This window comes from Uranotaenia lowii, chromosome 1, assembly GCF_029784155.1.
Source record: "Uranotaenia lowii strain MFRU-FL chromosome 1, ASM2978415v1, whole genome shotgun sequence".
Taxonomy (NCBI): domain Eukaryota; kingdom Metazoa; phylum Arthropoda; class Insecta; order Diptera; family Culicidae; genus Uranotaenia; species Uranotaenia lowii.
The window spans coordinates 24036065-24050824 of NC_073691.1; positions in this window are offsets into that span (position 1 = coordinate 24036065).

The following is a 14760-nucleotide window of genomic DNA, read 5'->3' on the forward strand; positions in this document are numbered from 1 at the left end:
TTGGGAATCATCTGGAATCCTTAAGAAGATTGTTTTTCATTTTCCACCGACCACAGAGAAGATATCAGAGTGTATCTGGAAAGCAACAAAAAACCGACTAAACGAATCGTATTAAGTTGTGTGATGGGGTTTTTTGACCAGTTAGGACTTCTGGCGCCATTTACCGTGCACGGAAAAATGCTGATCCAGGATCTTTGGCGTAGCGGATGCGACTGGGATGATGAAATAAGCAATGAATGTTTGAATACTTGGCAACGTTGGATTGATTTTCTTCCCTCCGTTAAGACTATCTGTATTCCCAGATGTTACCTCGGTCAGATTCATTCGAACAAAATTACATCATTGGATCTTCACATATTTACTGACGCTAGCGAGAGCGCGTATGGATGTGTCGCGTACTTCAGGGTTACGTGGACCGGTGGAATCAAATGTGCACTTGTTATGGCGAAATCAAAAGTTGCACCTTTGAAGCAACAGTCTATACCTCGTTTGGAGTTGATGGCAGCAGTGTTAGGAGCAAAAATGCATCAAGTCATTAAGCAAAACCATTCATTGAATATTTCTAAAACCCTTTTTTGGACAGATTCACAAACGACTCTCAGTTGGATACGATCGGACAAGTTCAAAACTTTCGTCGCGTTTCGGATTGGCGAAATCCAAGAATTGACAAATATTTCTGAGTGGCGCTGGGTTCCCAGTAAACAAAATATAGCGGATGTGTTAACGAAGTGGGGGCAAGTACCACCACTCGACTCGAACAGCGCGTGGTTTAATGGTCCGGAATTTCTTTACGAACCAACTAATCAGTGGCCGAAACAAGAAAATTCTAATCATATGGTCGAGGAAGAATTAAAACCAGTTTATATTTTAACTCACGGAACAAATTCATCGAAACGACTGACATTTTTTAATGATATTTCAAATCTTGTAGGTGGCCAGTGAGATCAACGGCAAATGCCAAATCCTGAACCCGGTCATCTGCTTGAAAAGGTTCAACAGGTTCACATTTCATTTCCAAAAATAATATTATTTCCTCTCGTAGCAAAAAAAATCTTTTTAATATTTTGTGCCAGGAAAGCCAGCGTACTTCTGTGTAGTAGGGAACACAATCGAATTCATTTCCAATGTCTTCTAAAAATGTCGAAAATTGGCGATGATTCAAGCCACGGAAATGAGTAAATTTGAAATTTCTATCGGTCTCCCTTATTTTCGCAAGCAGTTTTGCAGCATTAGTTGTATTAAAATCTTGATTTAGTGCTTATTTCAGATTTTCATAATTTTATCTTCATCTTCATTTTGAACGGACAAACACTACAACTACAACTACGAATAAAAAATATTATTAACTAGTGTTATTGAAAATGTATGCGGTTTATACTCACGCATTCGGATAGGTTTGAGACATTAAGAAGACTCAAGCGGACGGATATGTTTTTGTTCAATTCCGGTGCAACCAACACACTTACCGCAAAATTAACTGAACGTTAGACAAGTGGTCACTGAAATAAAATTATTCAGAGCTACAAATTTAATCAAGGAAAATTTTTGATTATTCAGGATGTGCTTTTTCACAATGAATAAAGTTGATATTCAGGCTCACCTACATCTTCAATTTAAAAAATATCACAATATGTCTGTTGTTCCTTCGGTAAAACAAAAATAATAGAACCGAAATACTTGGAAGATATTTATGTTGTTAACGCTATGAATGTTTACACACAATCTTACACGGAACCGGGAACCACCTCAAACTGTGGTTCAGAGCAACAATGTTTCGCATGTTTTTCTGAGAGGAAATTTGAATATCGAAAAATATTTGCATTAAGTTGAAAACGTTACATTCAACTTTAGTTTTTTGCAGTAACATTTTACATAAAAATCAGTGGTATTTTTTGTGACAATTTAAGACGGGGCTACGCGGGCCGCATCGACCAAGGCCGCGGGCCGCATGCGGCCCGCAAACCCCCAGTTTGACATGCCTGATCTATACCTTCTGTTGTATGATGCCCCGTTCGGCGGTATGTCAACAGTGGATTTAGAATTCTGCTTAAAATTATGCAGCATATTTAAGCTTCTGCCATCGAAAATCAGGAAAAAATGTGTATAAATAAAAGCACTTTTCTTCAACGTTAAGTGTATTTCATTACCATTTGTTATATGGATGAGAAAAATTCGATTCTTGATTATGAATTTGAAAGTGTGAAATTTATAGTTCGATTCCAGAGCTCGGAAAGCCAAAATTCAATTAGGGAAGAACGACAGATCCTAGGTATAAAATTTTTCAACTCCTAATCTAGTCTTAAATATTATAAACATCCTGGTTCAATTTAGATTTAGCTGTTGTTTCATATTTCAAAAACTAATCCTGCATCATGGTCAAACTTCCAGAAACAATAATGGTGCGGGTAATGTGCTATCCAGTTTCGTCAAACTTTTGTACGTTAAGATGATTGTCTTGTGATTGAATTCAGAAAACATGATGATGAATCGTCCGGGCACTAATGGCCATTTGAAGTCACCCTTCCCCAAAATTCACTGAAAAACTAGTCAAAAAATACCCCTTACAAGAATCTTAAGAGTAGGTAAGAAGTGACTTGTGGAAGTTTGTCAACCCTTATCTTGGCTGGCAGATGTTTGACCAGGCTTGTTAGGCAAAAGTTTTATTTGCACCCGAATTAGACACTGGCTTTGGAGAGAGAAAGAAAACTCAACCCCTTCGTTTTTTATTCTGGGGTATAGATGATAGATCTACCAAGAATGTCAAGACGCTCGCAAATTCTTTGTTTTTTATCCGCCCAGCTTCATCTCTTCGTCGTTTTGCGTAAACCGCAAAAAGGCTCGAAGACGGCAGCCAAAACTTTTCCTCATGAAAGATAAATACTGGTCACATGTGTGTGGTGTGTGGATTTGATGGAACCAGAAGGGGTCTCTCTACTTATCCGATGCCCGGATTTTGTCGGAAAACTTCAAAGTAGCTTAGAAGCGTTGCGGTTGTTTGACTTAATTGACATGCATCAAGTTTATTTACCGACCATATCGAAGGAGAAGTTAGCGCGAAGACTTTGGCAGTTCAAAGTTGTCGTTTAAGAGTTGGAAATTTAAGGGTTTCGTTTTACTTTTTCAATACTTAATGAAGTTACTGTTTTGTTCTCATTCGTGAATACTTTTCTGCAAACAATTAGCCATTTATTGTTGTCAGTTGTTTTTGAAATCCTATATTAAAAATTCAACAGTACCTGTGAATTCTGGCGCTTTTTACATTAAGTATTAAGTTGAAATTTCTCAGTCTCCTGATTTTTTCAAAGCACAAGTTTTGTTTTATTTTCTAACAAAAATTTTGCTGTATATCAACTCATCCCTAAAAAAAAGTAGTAAACAGAAAAAGTTTTAAACATTTGATTCCATTTCCCATGGAAATTGGATAAAAACTTTTCTTTAATCAAATAGTTTGTTGTTGCTCGTATATCCTTTCATCCCAGTTTACCGATGTCCAGCAAAAAGTTAAAAACAAACAATCTAGAAAAGGATTCTCCCTAGGATGCCATTAATCTTTCCGGAATTCGAACCGGGCTGGGGGGCTATCGTGGCTATTGTTGTCGGTACTGGGAAATTTTTCCTCCACCTTCAAAGGTGGAGTTCCAAGCTTCGGAATTAAATTACGATTCAACTCCGATTAGGAGAGCACTTTTGAGCGCATAAATAACAGCTCCCCGCACATTGTTCGGACAACAATTTGAGGCTGGGAAAGCAAATTTTCCCACAAGACAAAAAAGGAATCCGCTGAAGATGTAGGTACATGAAAATGGTCATTCTCTGGTTTGGTTTCCGGAAAATGCCATAGCAAATTCTCAGTGTTTTTCCATTCGAATCTAAGGGTCAGTAATGAATTGTTCCCCTAGGATTCCAGATAGATTTGCATGACCCAAAACAAATTATTTGACTTATGTAAAGAGGGGTGAATGAATTTATAAAGCTTAAGCGAACATATGAGAATTTGAGTTATGTGATCTTCTTTGCATGATAGATTCTCTGTTAAAATGTATGTACTTAAAAATTTAAAAGAAGTCCTAAAGTTGAACCATCTACGAGTATCAACTTAATCATTTCCGTCATAGTCCGGAATCAACCTTTTTAACTACTGCTTGGAAATTTTCATCGCTTATCAGCTTCCAGATTCCCCTTCCCCCGTGCTTCTCTTCAAACTTTTCCGAAACAAACTCGCAGCAGGAAAAAAATGTAATTAAAATTACAACGAGACAATTTGAATTCAAAGCGGGTATGAAAATTCGGTTGTTATCTTGCCAAGTGCCTCGATTCTGGCTACCCCTTTTGCCCTCTCCCAGCGCGGTAAAAATGTGACTCTTTCCCTGGAACTAGAAGGAAAATTGTCACGGGGATCATGAGGACACCATTTCTCCCACTCACTAACAGTTGGACAATCCATGGGCAGGAGGAGGAATGCTGCGAACATCGTCGTTGTATTTGAATACTTAAAACGGTGGAGTTCCGCAAACGCAACAACACAGAAACTTTTTCCGCGTGTTTGTCCGCCAGGCGGTTTTTCTCCGGCCTTTCGGGAGGAGGGACGAGGGAGAAATAAAATAAAAATTAAATAGATTGAGATAATTCTGTCGCAAAACAAAACGCCATCAGCCGAAACTCCACGGAAAAGGAGTGCGAAGGCTCACCCGGTGGGGAAAGGAAGAAAAAGCTTGTGGTTCTCGTTTTAAGACTGTTATTAGTAATTAGATTTTCCGAGGTTTTGCTCTGCGTTTATTCTTGTGCTTGGAGGATGTGACTTTATTCTGATTGTTTCCGCAGATTTCTTCTGACAAGCGAACAAACCGTTTGGTTTGCTTTGAGTGAGGTTTGAGGTTCTTTGCAAAAAACGACTTCATTCCCAAGTACTGCATGATAATTAGACTAATTTATGATAATTGGATTCTGTTTTAACTTTTCTGGAAACTTTAGAAGTTATTTATCGTTTACTGTTTAATTTAAAAAAAATCATTGAAATCATCGATTATTGAGTAAGATTCATCTAAGGACACTACAAACAATCCTGAAACATTTCCCATGATACCGTTAAACGCCTTAGTGTAGGCAATGTAACAGTTTTGCATTAGCCCTACACTAGGGTTGTCAAAAATTTAGAAAAAAATTAATAAAAATTAATTTAAATAAAAGTTAAAATGAAGAAAACTTTCGACATAAGAAAGATGAAAAAAATAAAAATAATTTCAAACTAAAATCCTAATATAAATAACGAAAACTAAAGATGATTATTAAAATGACTTACATAACATAATAAACCGAAACAAAATATATGAAAAACAAAACCAAAATTAATAAAATAAATAGCAGCATAAATTGTTAGCACTGCAAAAAAAAACTACAAAACTTGCAAAACTGCTATTTATAAAAATTATAGGGGAGAGTGGGGTATCGTGGGCCATGGGGAAACGTGTAATATCTCAGATGTGTGTTGAGATAAAAATCTCAAACCAACTGTCATCGTCGTCGCTTTGCGTGAGCATATATTCCTACATGTTGTTGACTGAAATACGCATCATATGCTTCTTTTATTTATCAAGCTAAAAAAAGTTAGAAAAATTTACTTACATAATTAAAAAAACACCCGCTAATTTCATAGATGGGGAACCTAAAGTGCATAACAAAAATATGCTCATACGCTTATGATCTTAGTTTTGTCATGATCTTTCAGGTGGAAAAGGAATTTTTGATGAAAAATCAATAAGTCACACAAAGGCAACCAATTTGCAAATCATAGCTTGTGGGGAATCGTGGGCCACACATCTTGAACCACCTATATTTTTATGTTTTTATACACTTTCAGAACTTAAAATACGTTTTACCTATCTGCAAAGTTTTCTTATGCCAAATGAAGAGTTATGAAAAATATTTTGTCCATCCTATATATATAAGAAATTTTGCCAAAACGTTCGCGAGCCAAGTTTTTGAATCTATGCGAACAAACACAGCTCTCTTTTTTATTTCATCATCTTAAATTGCTTTTAAATAACGAAATGAATTAGGAAATCACAGTTTTGGGTCAACTCATAAACTTTGCATGTTATTTGGTCAATTTGGATTTGGTGGCCCACGATTCCCCACCATTTTTCAAAATCCAAAAAATATTGCTTTTTTCAAACAGTCAGAATTTGGGGAAAATAAACTATTAAAAATTTAAAAAAAATACCTTATGATACCTTGAAAATGTAGAAAACCATACCATTTTTTATTTTCATTTTATCTTTTATAATAAAGAAGTTATGGAACAACGAAAAAAAGTGGCCCATGATTCCCCACTCTCCCATACTAATTTAAAAAAAAAATGACAAAACTGAAAAAATTGCCGAAATTGTAAAAAGTGGATCAAATAGACAAAATTTTTTTGGTCTTTATTGTGAAAACTTTCAGGCTTTGGCTGGTTCGTCTCTGCGTGATTTTATACTCCTTAGATCGACGCGCCAACCAGCGGCATGTAAACAATAACACATGGGCGTTTAATATTGTTGTTCAAGCGAGTCGCACGTACCAATTTCACTTCGTCAATTCTTAGTATGTAAATCTAACTTTATTTTTTCTTTTTTTTTGGGGATTTTAAAATCTAACATTATTTAATTCGTGTGTCCGCTTTTCCCTGTAAATAACATTTACAATTTCGGTTTTCTTTGTTACATTCTTTCCTTCCGATATGTTTGTGTACGGAGACTTACAAAATTTTCTTAGCTGCTAAAGGATAACATTGACTAAATTGACCAAAATGACGAAATAGCAAAAATGAACAAAAATCAGTTTTGTCATTTTTGTCAATTTTTATTTGTAAATTTTGGTCATTTTTGCACTGATGAACTGATGTACAAGCTAAGCCTTGAAAAGTGTGTAAAGTCTCGACGACCGTTTTGAATCAATTTTATGTTTTTTGGTTGTGCCACCAGATGTCTTCAAGGACACCAGAGAGAACTGTCAAGAAGAAAATGAAATGTAAACAAAACAAAACAACAAACTTTTAGTCAATTATGAAAGGGTCGTATCTATTTGACGAGTTTCGATCAAATTGATGTTGAAGATTCGTTACACATTTCTGATTTGCATTATCAAAATTTTACGCTTAACGCTGTTTTTTGAATTGCTTCAAACTAGCATGAAGCACTTAATATAAACAGATATGATGCGTGAAAATGCCCGCTCAGAGAAGCCTATAGAATCTGTATTTCTTCGTTGGATTGTTAATTTTAAGCTCAACTGGATAAAATAACTGGTTCGTCTGGCTTGTTCAAAGTTGTTAGTTAGCCTCTTTTGTAAAAAGAATCGAGGTAAAATGAACCAGATGAATTTACTTTGCTGTGAATATATCGAAGCCGTCCATTTTTCTACGATGTTAGTTTATTAATTTTTGAGATCATATACAATTGCGCTCTTCCAAGAATCAGGTACTTCAAAAGTTGATTCGGCTTGTTTAAATGATAGCATTTGAAATTATGGATACGTTTCTGAAATTTTACACGCAGAAAAATATATTTTAAAAATAATAAGATTTCGGCCAAAAATAATAAAAATTTTGGTTGGGAAAAGGCACAAATATATTTTTGATAACACTGACAAAAAACATCGATTCGATTTAAATTTATCGTTTGATTAAAAATAAAATACACCCTTTTTAAAACTAATCCATATTTTCTGTCAAAATAATAAAATTTTTTGAATGAAAATAGATTGAATTCGAATTAGGACAACAAAATTATTCGAGATGAAAACAAAAGTTTGGTTAGTTTCTTTTCGGATGTATGTTATTTATTAGATTTCCCATAATTGTAAACAATTTATTTTTATTTTTCAAATACCTTTTATTAAATAAAACCACAGAGAATAAATCTTATGATACTACCACTATATTAAGCTATGAGTTTTATCGTCCCTCAGATCTGGTTCCCAAAGACGATACTGTCCATCCTGCAGCAGCGGCAGCCGACAGTTCCACCTTCATAACCTGCTACCATCGAGAGAGCAAGAAGGTGCTGATGTCAGCCCAAAGTCGAGGCAAAGTGCCAATTTGTCAACGTTCCGAAATTTGAGTAAACGCCATGGTATCCGATTAGCCGGCCGGCTGTTGTTTAGGGCATTCACTCACCAGCTAGAAAAAAAATATTAGTACGCCTTTTCAAATGTAAATCAGTATATTTACCTAGTTTAGTATACCGTCAAAACAGCTACAAAATAAGCCGACTGCTGCTTGTAGTAAGTAACCGCGACCGTCCACCGATAAGTTGGAATACAGAATGAAGTTGATGCATCTCATCAGATTTCACGCACACTTTCTAATCCCAATCATCAGTCAATATATCTAACAATCATTGATGACTCCACATGCACGGAGGGTAATGCAATAACTTTATTGATTTATTATCTTAGGGCATCCGCAGCAATCGCGAGCAAAGTGAAAATGCTCACGAGTTTAATCACTTCCATACCGCACCGGGGGTTAGTATGAAGGTGAGCAAAATAGGGCCGTTGCCGTCGGGACCGACAAAATCACCAAATTTGCTCACTAGAAAGGGGCGAGATCAAACATGCACTGAAAAAATTCTACCGTTTTAAGCAGAATTAAACAAACGAATGGAAAGCGGAAACTTTTTTTTATTGCGCAAAAACTAATTCCATGAAATATTTCCGAAAAGCCCTTCAAGTCCGACGATTGCTTTCTGAAAATTTTGATTGTGCATTCCGTGTAGTAAACATTTTACTGACTCCCACAACCTTGAGTGAAGCTTCAAGGATTTTTCTCGGAGTAATAATAATCGAGACCAGTGCGCTGTGCAGGATTTTTGTATCCAACCGTATGGGTGGCATTCCATCACTGTCCCTACCAATTCGGCTTTCGAAACGAGGTCTCTCAATAAGTTTGCAGCTAATGGGACCCAGTTTTTCGGAACAGCAACTATTTCAGTCAGCACGTTGGACAGAAAAAGAAGTTGAAGATTTAAGCAGAATTAAACAAACGACGTCGCAGCGTGTGGATGTTTGTTGATATTCATTTTAAGAAAAAATATGTATGAGATTAAAATTTTGGATGATTTTTTTTTTTAATAACCAGTTGAATTCGCAATTTCGTTACATTTTTTCGGGTTTATCCAGGAATTGAACGAGAAAGTGCAATTACTGGTTCTGATGGTGAGTTATTTATTTTGTATTTTATATTGTTCAGAACTTTTTTTCTACCTATGAATTTTGATAACATTTTTTCCTTTCTCACTCAATTTCAGATAAACAAACTCAAAGCATCGTATTTTATGACCAAAAATGATCATGTAACATAAGAAGAGCCGTTTGGTGGACGACTCCGAAAATTTACTCGGTCCGTATTAATTTAAGATTAAGATTTTCTTCAAAAGTTTTCTCAGTGCAATGCTAAATTTAAAAATAATTATGCTACCGCCCGGTGCGCGAAAGAGTGTGTATCCCAAAACCGGTCCGCTGAAATGAGCAAAACCGGGCCGCGTATACTCACTTATTGGTGCGTTTGCTCTTATTATTATTCATTTTACAATCCTACACTCAGAAAAATACTATTATGTATGCCATAAGATTCTCTTATGAAGTGGCGCCTTAAGAAAAATTAATGAAATTCATAAGATTGTCTTATGACGCGAATGAATTCTGAAGATGAACGCCTACTTCAATGAGAGGTTGTTGCTTTTCATAAGAGATTCTTATGGAAACAGTAATTCACTTTCTAATAATAAAAATTCTCGATATTTCATGCTGAAAACATTTACTTTATTGTTTGCCAAATTTGTTTAAAATTAAATCTTCCATGGTCACCATCAGCAGTGCATCAACAGACGGCTCCATCAAAGTTTTTTTTTGCCGCATCTTAATCTTCGACCTTTCGTTTTTTGCCGATCAGCTTGCTGAAAACTAAACAAATAATGTATTTTAGTTTACTAATGTATTCAACGTTCACACCAAAAACATCAAATCGAACTTACCATTCCGGAGATAACAATAACATTAAACATTGAAGGAAAACTATAATAACTTTGAACTGGCGATTGCTTCGTACTGTTAGATGATGAAAAAAAACTGATGCTATGATTGAATGTGTTCATCATTTTTTCACAATGCCTTTGCTTCTATTTTTCATAAGAACATCGTACGAAAATTGAAAGAATTTCATAAGACTCTTATGAAAAATTAGTTTGGACGCAAAAAAGTGGTTCATAAGATGTATCTTATGAAATTTATAATAAGATTTCCCCTGAGTGTAGACTATAACCACCACACTGCTGACCATTCTTGCCTTCACCAGGATCAGTGGGAGATGGGCTTGGAAGTTTTGGCATTTCATCCATCTCTGCGGTAGTGGTGATGGCTTCCAGCATAGATGGAAAATGTTATCATTTCGGCTTTTGAATCTGCAAGCCATTTATCTTCCTAAAAATAACCACGTCATTAAAAATAACAAAACAGTTTTACCATAAAACCATATACTTTAACTGGAATACAGGCTCCCTTAAAGAGAAACGGATCCTTAAGAACCGGCGGACCAGGCTTTCCTGTTTTTCTGGTCATTCCCGTTCTGCACTATCAATGGGAAAAACATTCTTCCCGGGCAATTCTCGTGTTTTTTTTTTCTTTTTTTCAACTTATCGTTTTTCATGTACACGATTATTATTATAAACACTTTTTCGCTTAAGAATAAACCAAATTTCAATTCAAGGTGATAAAAAATGTGAGTGTGCAAATCTCGCGTGAGCTTTCATTACGTCGAATGAAACAAAATTTGAAAAAAAGAGATATTCACTAAAAAAGCTTCATTCTAACATTATCTACCTATGTGATTGATAAAACAATCAATTTAAACCCTTTTAATATATAAAATTTAAGACTTCCAAAATGACGAATGAAACAAAACCTTGATTGCCAATTTCAATGTTGCTTACGTCCCTTCTTCCAAACGGCGAATGTGCAGAGGAAAAAAACCTAGCACATTCGCTATGGATTCCATGAGCAAACAAGTGTATACAGGTAGAGGTTGTCAGAATATCAACCTGGCAATGAATATTATTTCAGATTCTTCTTTTCAAGCGTTCTTAAATCGATACTGAAGCAGGCTTTCGAACGCTGTAAAATAATGCAGTAAGGAAAAGAAACCGAACAGCAGCAGTAGCAGCAAACCTAACAACTAACTGCATCAGGCTGAGCGGCAGCAGCCTGCTGCTGTTAGTCACCCAATCACCCGATTCACACTTTTATTACGCAACTAATAAATTTACCGCTGCACTCGACAACTCAATAAGTTAACATTCACTATGCCGAGAAAATTGAAAATTTACCGGTAATTGCCACAGAAACATTTGGGCGTAAGTGCAAGTTGAACGAATCAAAGGACGAATGAGACAAATTTCCCCTCCAGCTGGTCGGCAACAGAAAGCTGATCAGCAGCAGCGAGCTGGTTTGACCGATGGCGCACCCGATTCACACATTTCATTATGCATTTACTCACCAATTTACCGCTGCACTAGATATTTCACTTATTAAACAGCCACTACGCTGAGAAAATTGAAAATTTCCCATAGTATTTGCATCAGAAACATTTGGGCGTAAGTGCAACTTGAACGAATCAAAGGACGAAAGAAAAGAGACGAATGAAACAAATTTCCCCTCCAAACGACGAATGTGTTCAGACGTATGAACGATTTATGTTTGAATATGTCGTATGTTCCTATATGATTAAAAAATAGCTCTAAAAATTGCAAAAAAATAAATTCATAATGTGGAATATCTGACACAATTAGTTTCCATGAATATTGCGTATTTTCTGAAGGGTTATCGGCGAAGGAATGAAAAAAGGATTTGAAAAACACTCTTCAAATTTCAGAAGCGTTTTTCTCGATTCGGTGTTTCTGTTTCATTCGACGTAATGAAAGCTCACGCGAGAAATAACTATTTTTAGTGATTATTTTGATTCTTGTTTTTTGTGATAGCTATAAAGAAATCTGCATGGGAAATACAAAATAAAATAACAAAACCGTTTTATTGTAACGACTCCCCTTTCTTTTTCTGCGTGTATAATTCAAGCTTGTATATGTGTCATTTCGTCAGTCTCTCTAGTGACAATATTTTTTTTTAACAATTCTTTATTTGAAACGGCTCATACCTTTAGGCTTTAAGGAGCCAAAATCGCTTTTGTTGTTTACAATTGTTTTCTTAACTTAACACTTTGTGAGAGGATAAAGGAAGATAGAAAGGGAAATATGAAAATAAAAAAGAAATTATAGACGAAGATCGATAGCTTTTAGAAAAAGGTAGATTTCTAACATGTAGTCCAAATCTAGCACAGCTAGTACATCTCTAACTGGAACATTAGGTGGTTTTCCTCGGGCCCTAAGGGAGTCTATTAAATTCGTTCTGGCGACAAGATGGACCTCACACGACCAAACAATATGCTCGATGTCATGGTAACCTTGGCCGCAACTACACAAATTGCTACCAGCAATGTCAAAACGATAGAGTACCGCGTCTAAGGAACAATGATTGAACATGAGACGGGAAAATATACGAATAAAATCCCGACTCAAGTTCAATCTATTGAACCATGGTTTAAGGCTTATTACCTTTGGGATAATCGAGTGGAGCCACCGACCCTTGTCATCCTCGTTCCATTTGCGCTGCCAGTTGACAAGAGAGTTCCCTCGTACCAAGAAGTAGAATTCGTTGAAGACGATTTCACGTGGATACGTGTCGCCTTCCGTCGCCCCCACCTTTGCCAGAGAGTCTGCCTTCTCATTGCCCACTATCGAGCAATGCGAGGGAACCCAAACAAAGGTGATGGAAAAGCGACGTCTTGTTAAAGCACTCAAAATATCCCGTATCTTCTCTAGGAAGAACGGCGAGTGCTTTCCCGGGCGTATTGAGCGTATTGCGTCAACTGAGCTTAGGCTATCCGTTACAATGTAGTAGTGCCCAACAGGCCGTGAGGCGATGCTGTCCAAGGCCTAGTGAATAGCAGGTATCAGAAAAGAGGTAGGCTTGATAGCGGCACGTTATCCAAACAAACGGGAAAATTGTGCCTAGCCTTTTTTTTACAGATTTCATCATATACCTGAGAAACCTGAAAACCATAAAAGGATTAGAAAATAAATAAATATTTAGGGCATAAAGCCGATCCACGTAGGAATTTTGAAGCATTGAAGCTTATAACCACATTGGGTGAAAAATGACAGATTGTTATTTTAGTTTAAATTCTTAGAGTGAGATACACTTATATCAGGATAGGCGAGAGTACATAAAAGCAATCGAAAAACAGGCATATATGAGCTAAAAGAATCATATTCACAACTACAAAATTCAGGAGATTTGAGTTTACAATGATCAGAATATGTTCTAACCAGGATGCTACAATGAGGGCAAATAAACGATTTTATAATGGCAAAGTTGGCGTTTAGCCTGTCCACATAGGGATTTTTAAGCAATGAAGCTTTTTTTCAATATAAATATTGAAAATAAGAACTTTTTTTAACTTCCTTTGTTCAATTCTGACATACATTAAAAAGAATGAAGTCGGGCAAATCAGGGACATGTACAAACTAAATATAGGTACAATAGTACCTCTGAATCATAGCTTAACCATACAGGAGATTCAGAACACAAAGTCTTGATTTTATATATTTTTATTTAACTGACCAGTTAGCGCTCTGGTTAGACGACTACAATGAGCTTCTGTGACGCCAAATTTGATACAAGCGATATTAACACTGCACGAAGCTGTAGCAGTGGATTCCAGAACCAGAATTGACGTATGATACGAAATATCAGAGTACGATATTAAAGGAGCTTTGACTCTTCTTAACACTATAACCATTCTAAAGCTAAGGGAACATGTGACAATACAAGAGAAGTGACATATATTAGGTGAAACAGATATGACTGTCGACATGCGATACAAGTTTTGATCAAAAACTTGATTTAATAGGGAATATTGAAGCCTTTTGGCAACCCTAAACAAAAATATATATATTTTTTTTAATTTTATTTCCACGGAAACGATATTTGTACGGCTTCAATGATTGAATAACCATGATGCAATTTTTACAATTAAATATCTTTATATGAACGGACATTTACCTCCACAAAATTCTATTGCCAATCCAAAGATAGAAGGGACTGAATACTTGTCCATTATAAGGAAAATACACTTATTTTGCGCTTGACGTAACAGATATAACTGATGTAATTTTGTTCATATTCTTCTATGATTTCAGAAGCGATGGGACCGTAAGCGATGCGTTTGCGATTCACATTTGAACACTTGTGAAGAGATTTTATTGAACGGAGTTACTAGGAGAGCAAAGAGATTTGTTAAATGAAAAATCATATTCCAAATTGGTAAAACGAGAAAATATGGAAGAATACAGCTTGTGCAAATGCATGTACTACATATGCACTATTGGCATACCCTTCTCGAGAGAAAATACGCAAAAGGTCAAAAAATACTAGCAAGAATTTAAAACTGATTCAGATTCAAAACATTTCCTTCCAATGTTTTGAGCTTGAAAAACTTCTGAACTCTGTATGCAATAATTGACCTTGACCTATTTTCTCCCCCGCCCAGATACAGCCTCATTGATTTCCAATAGACAGAAATATGAGATAAAAGTATCTGGGAAGTACTGGATAAGTCGCCTCTTACGACATGGACCAGTATCCCAGTGGCAGTATTCTTTAGGCCGCTGC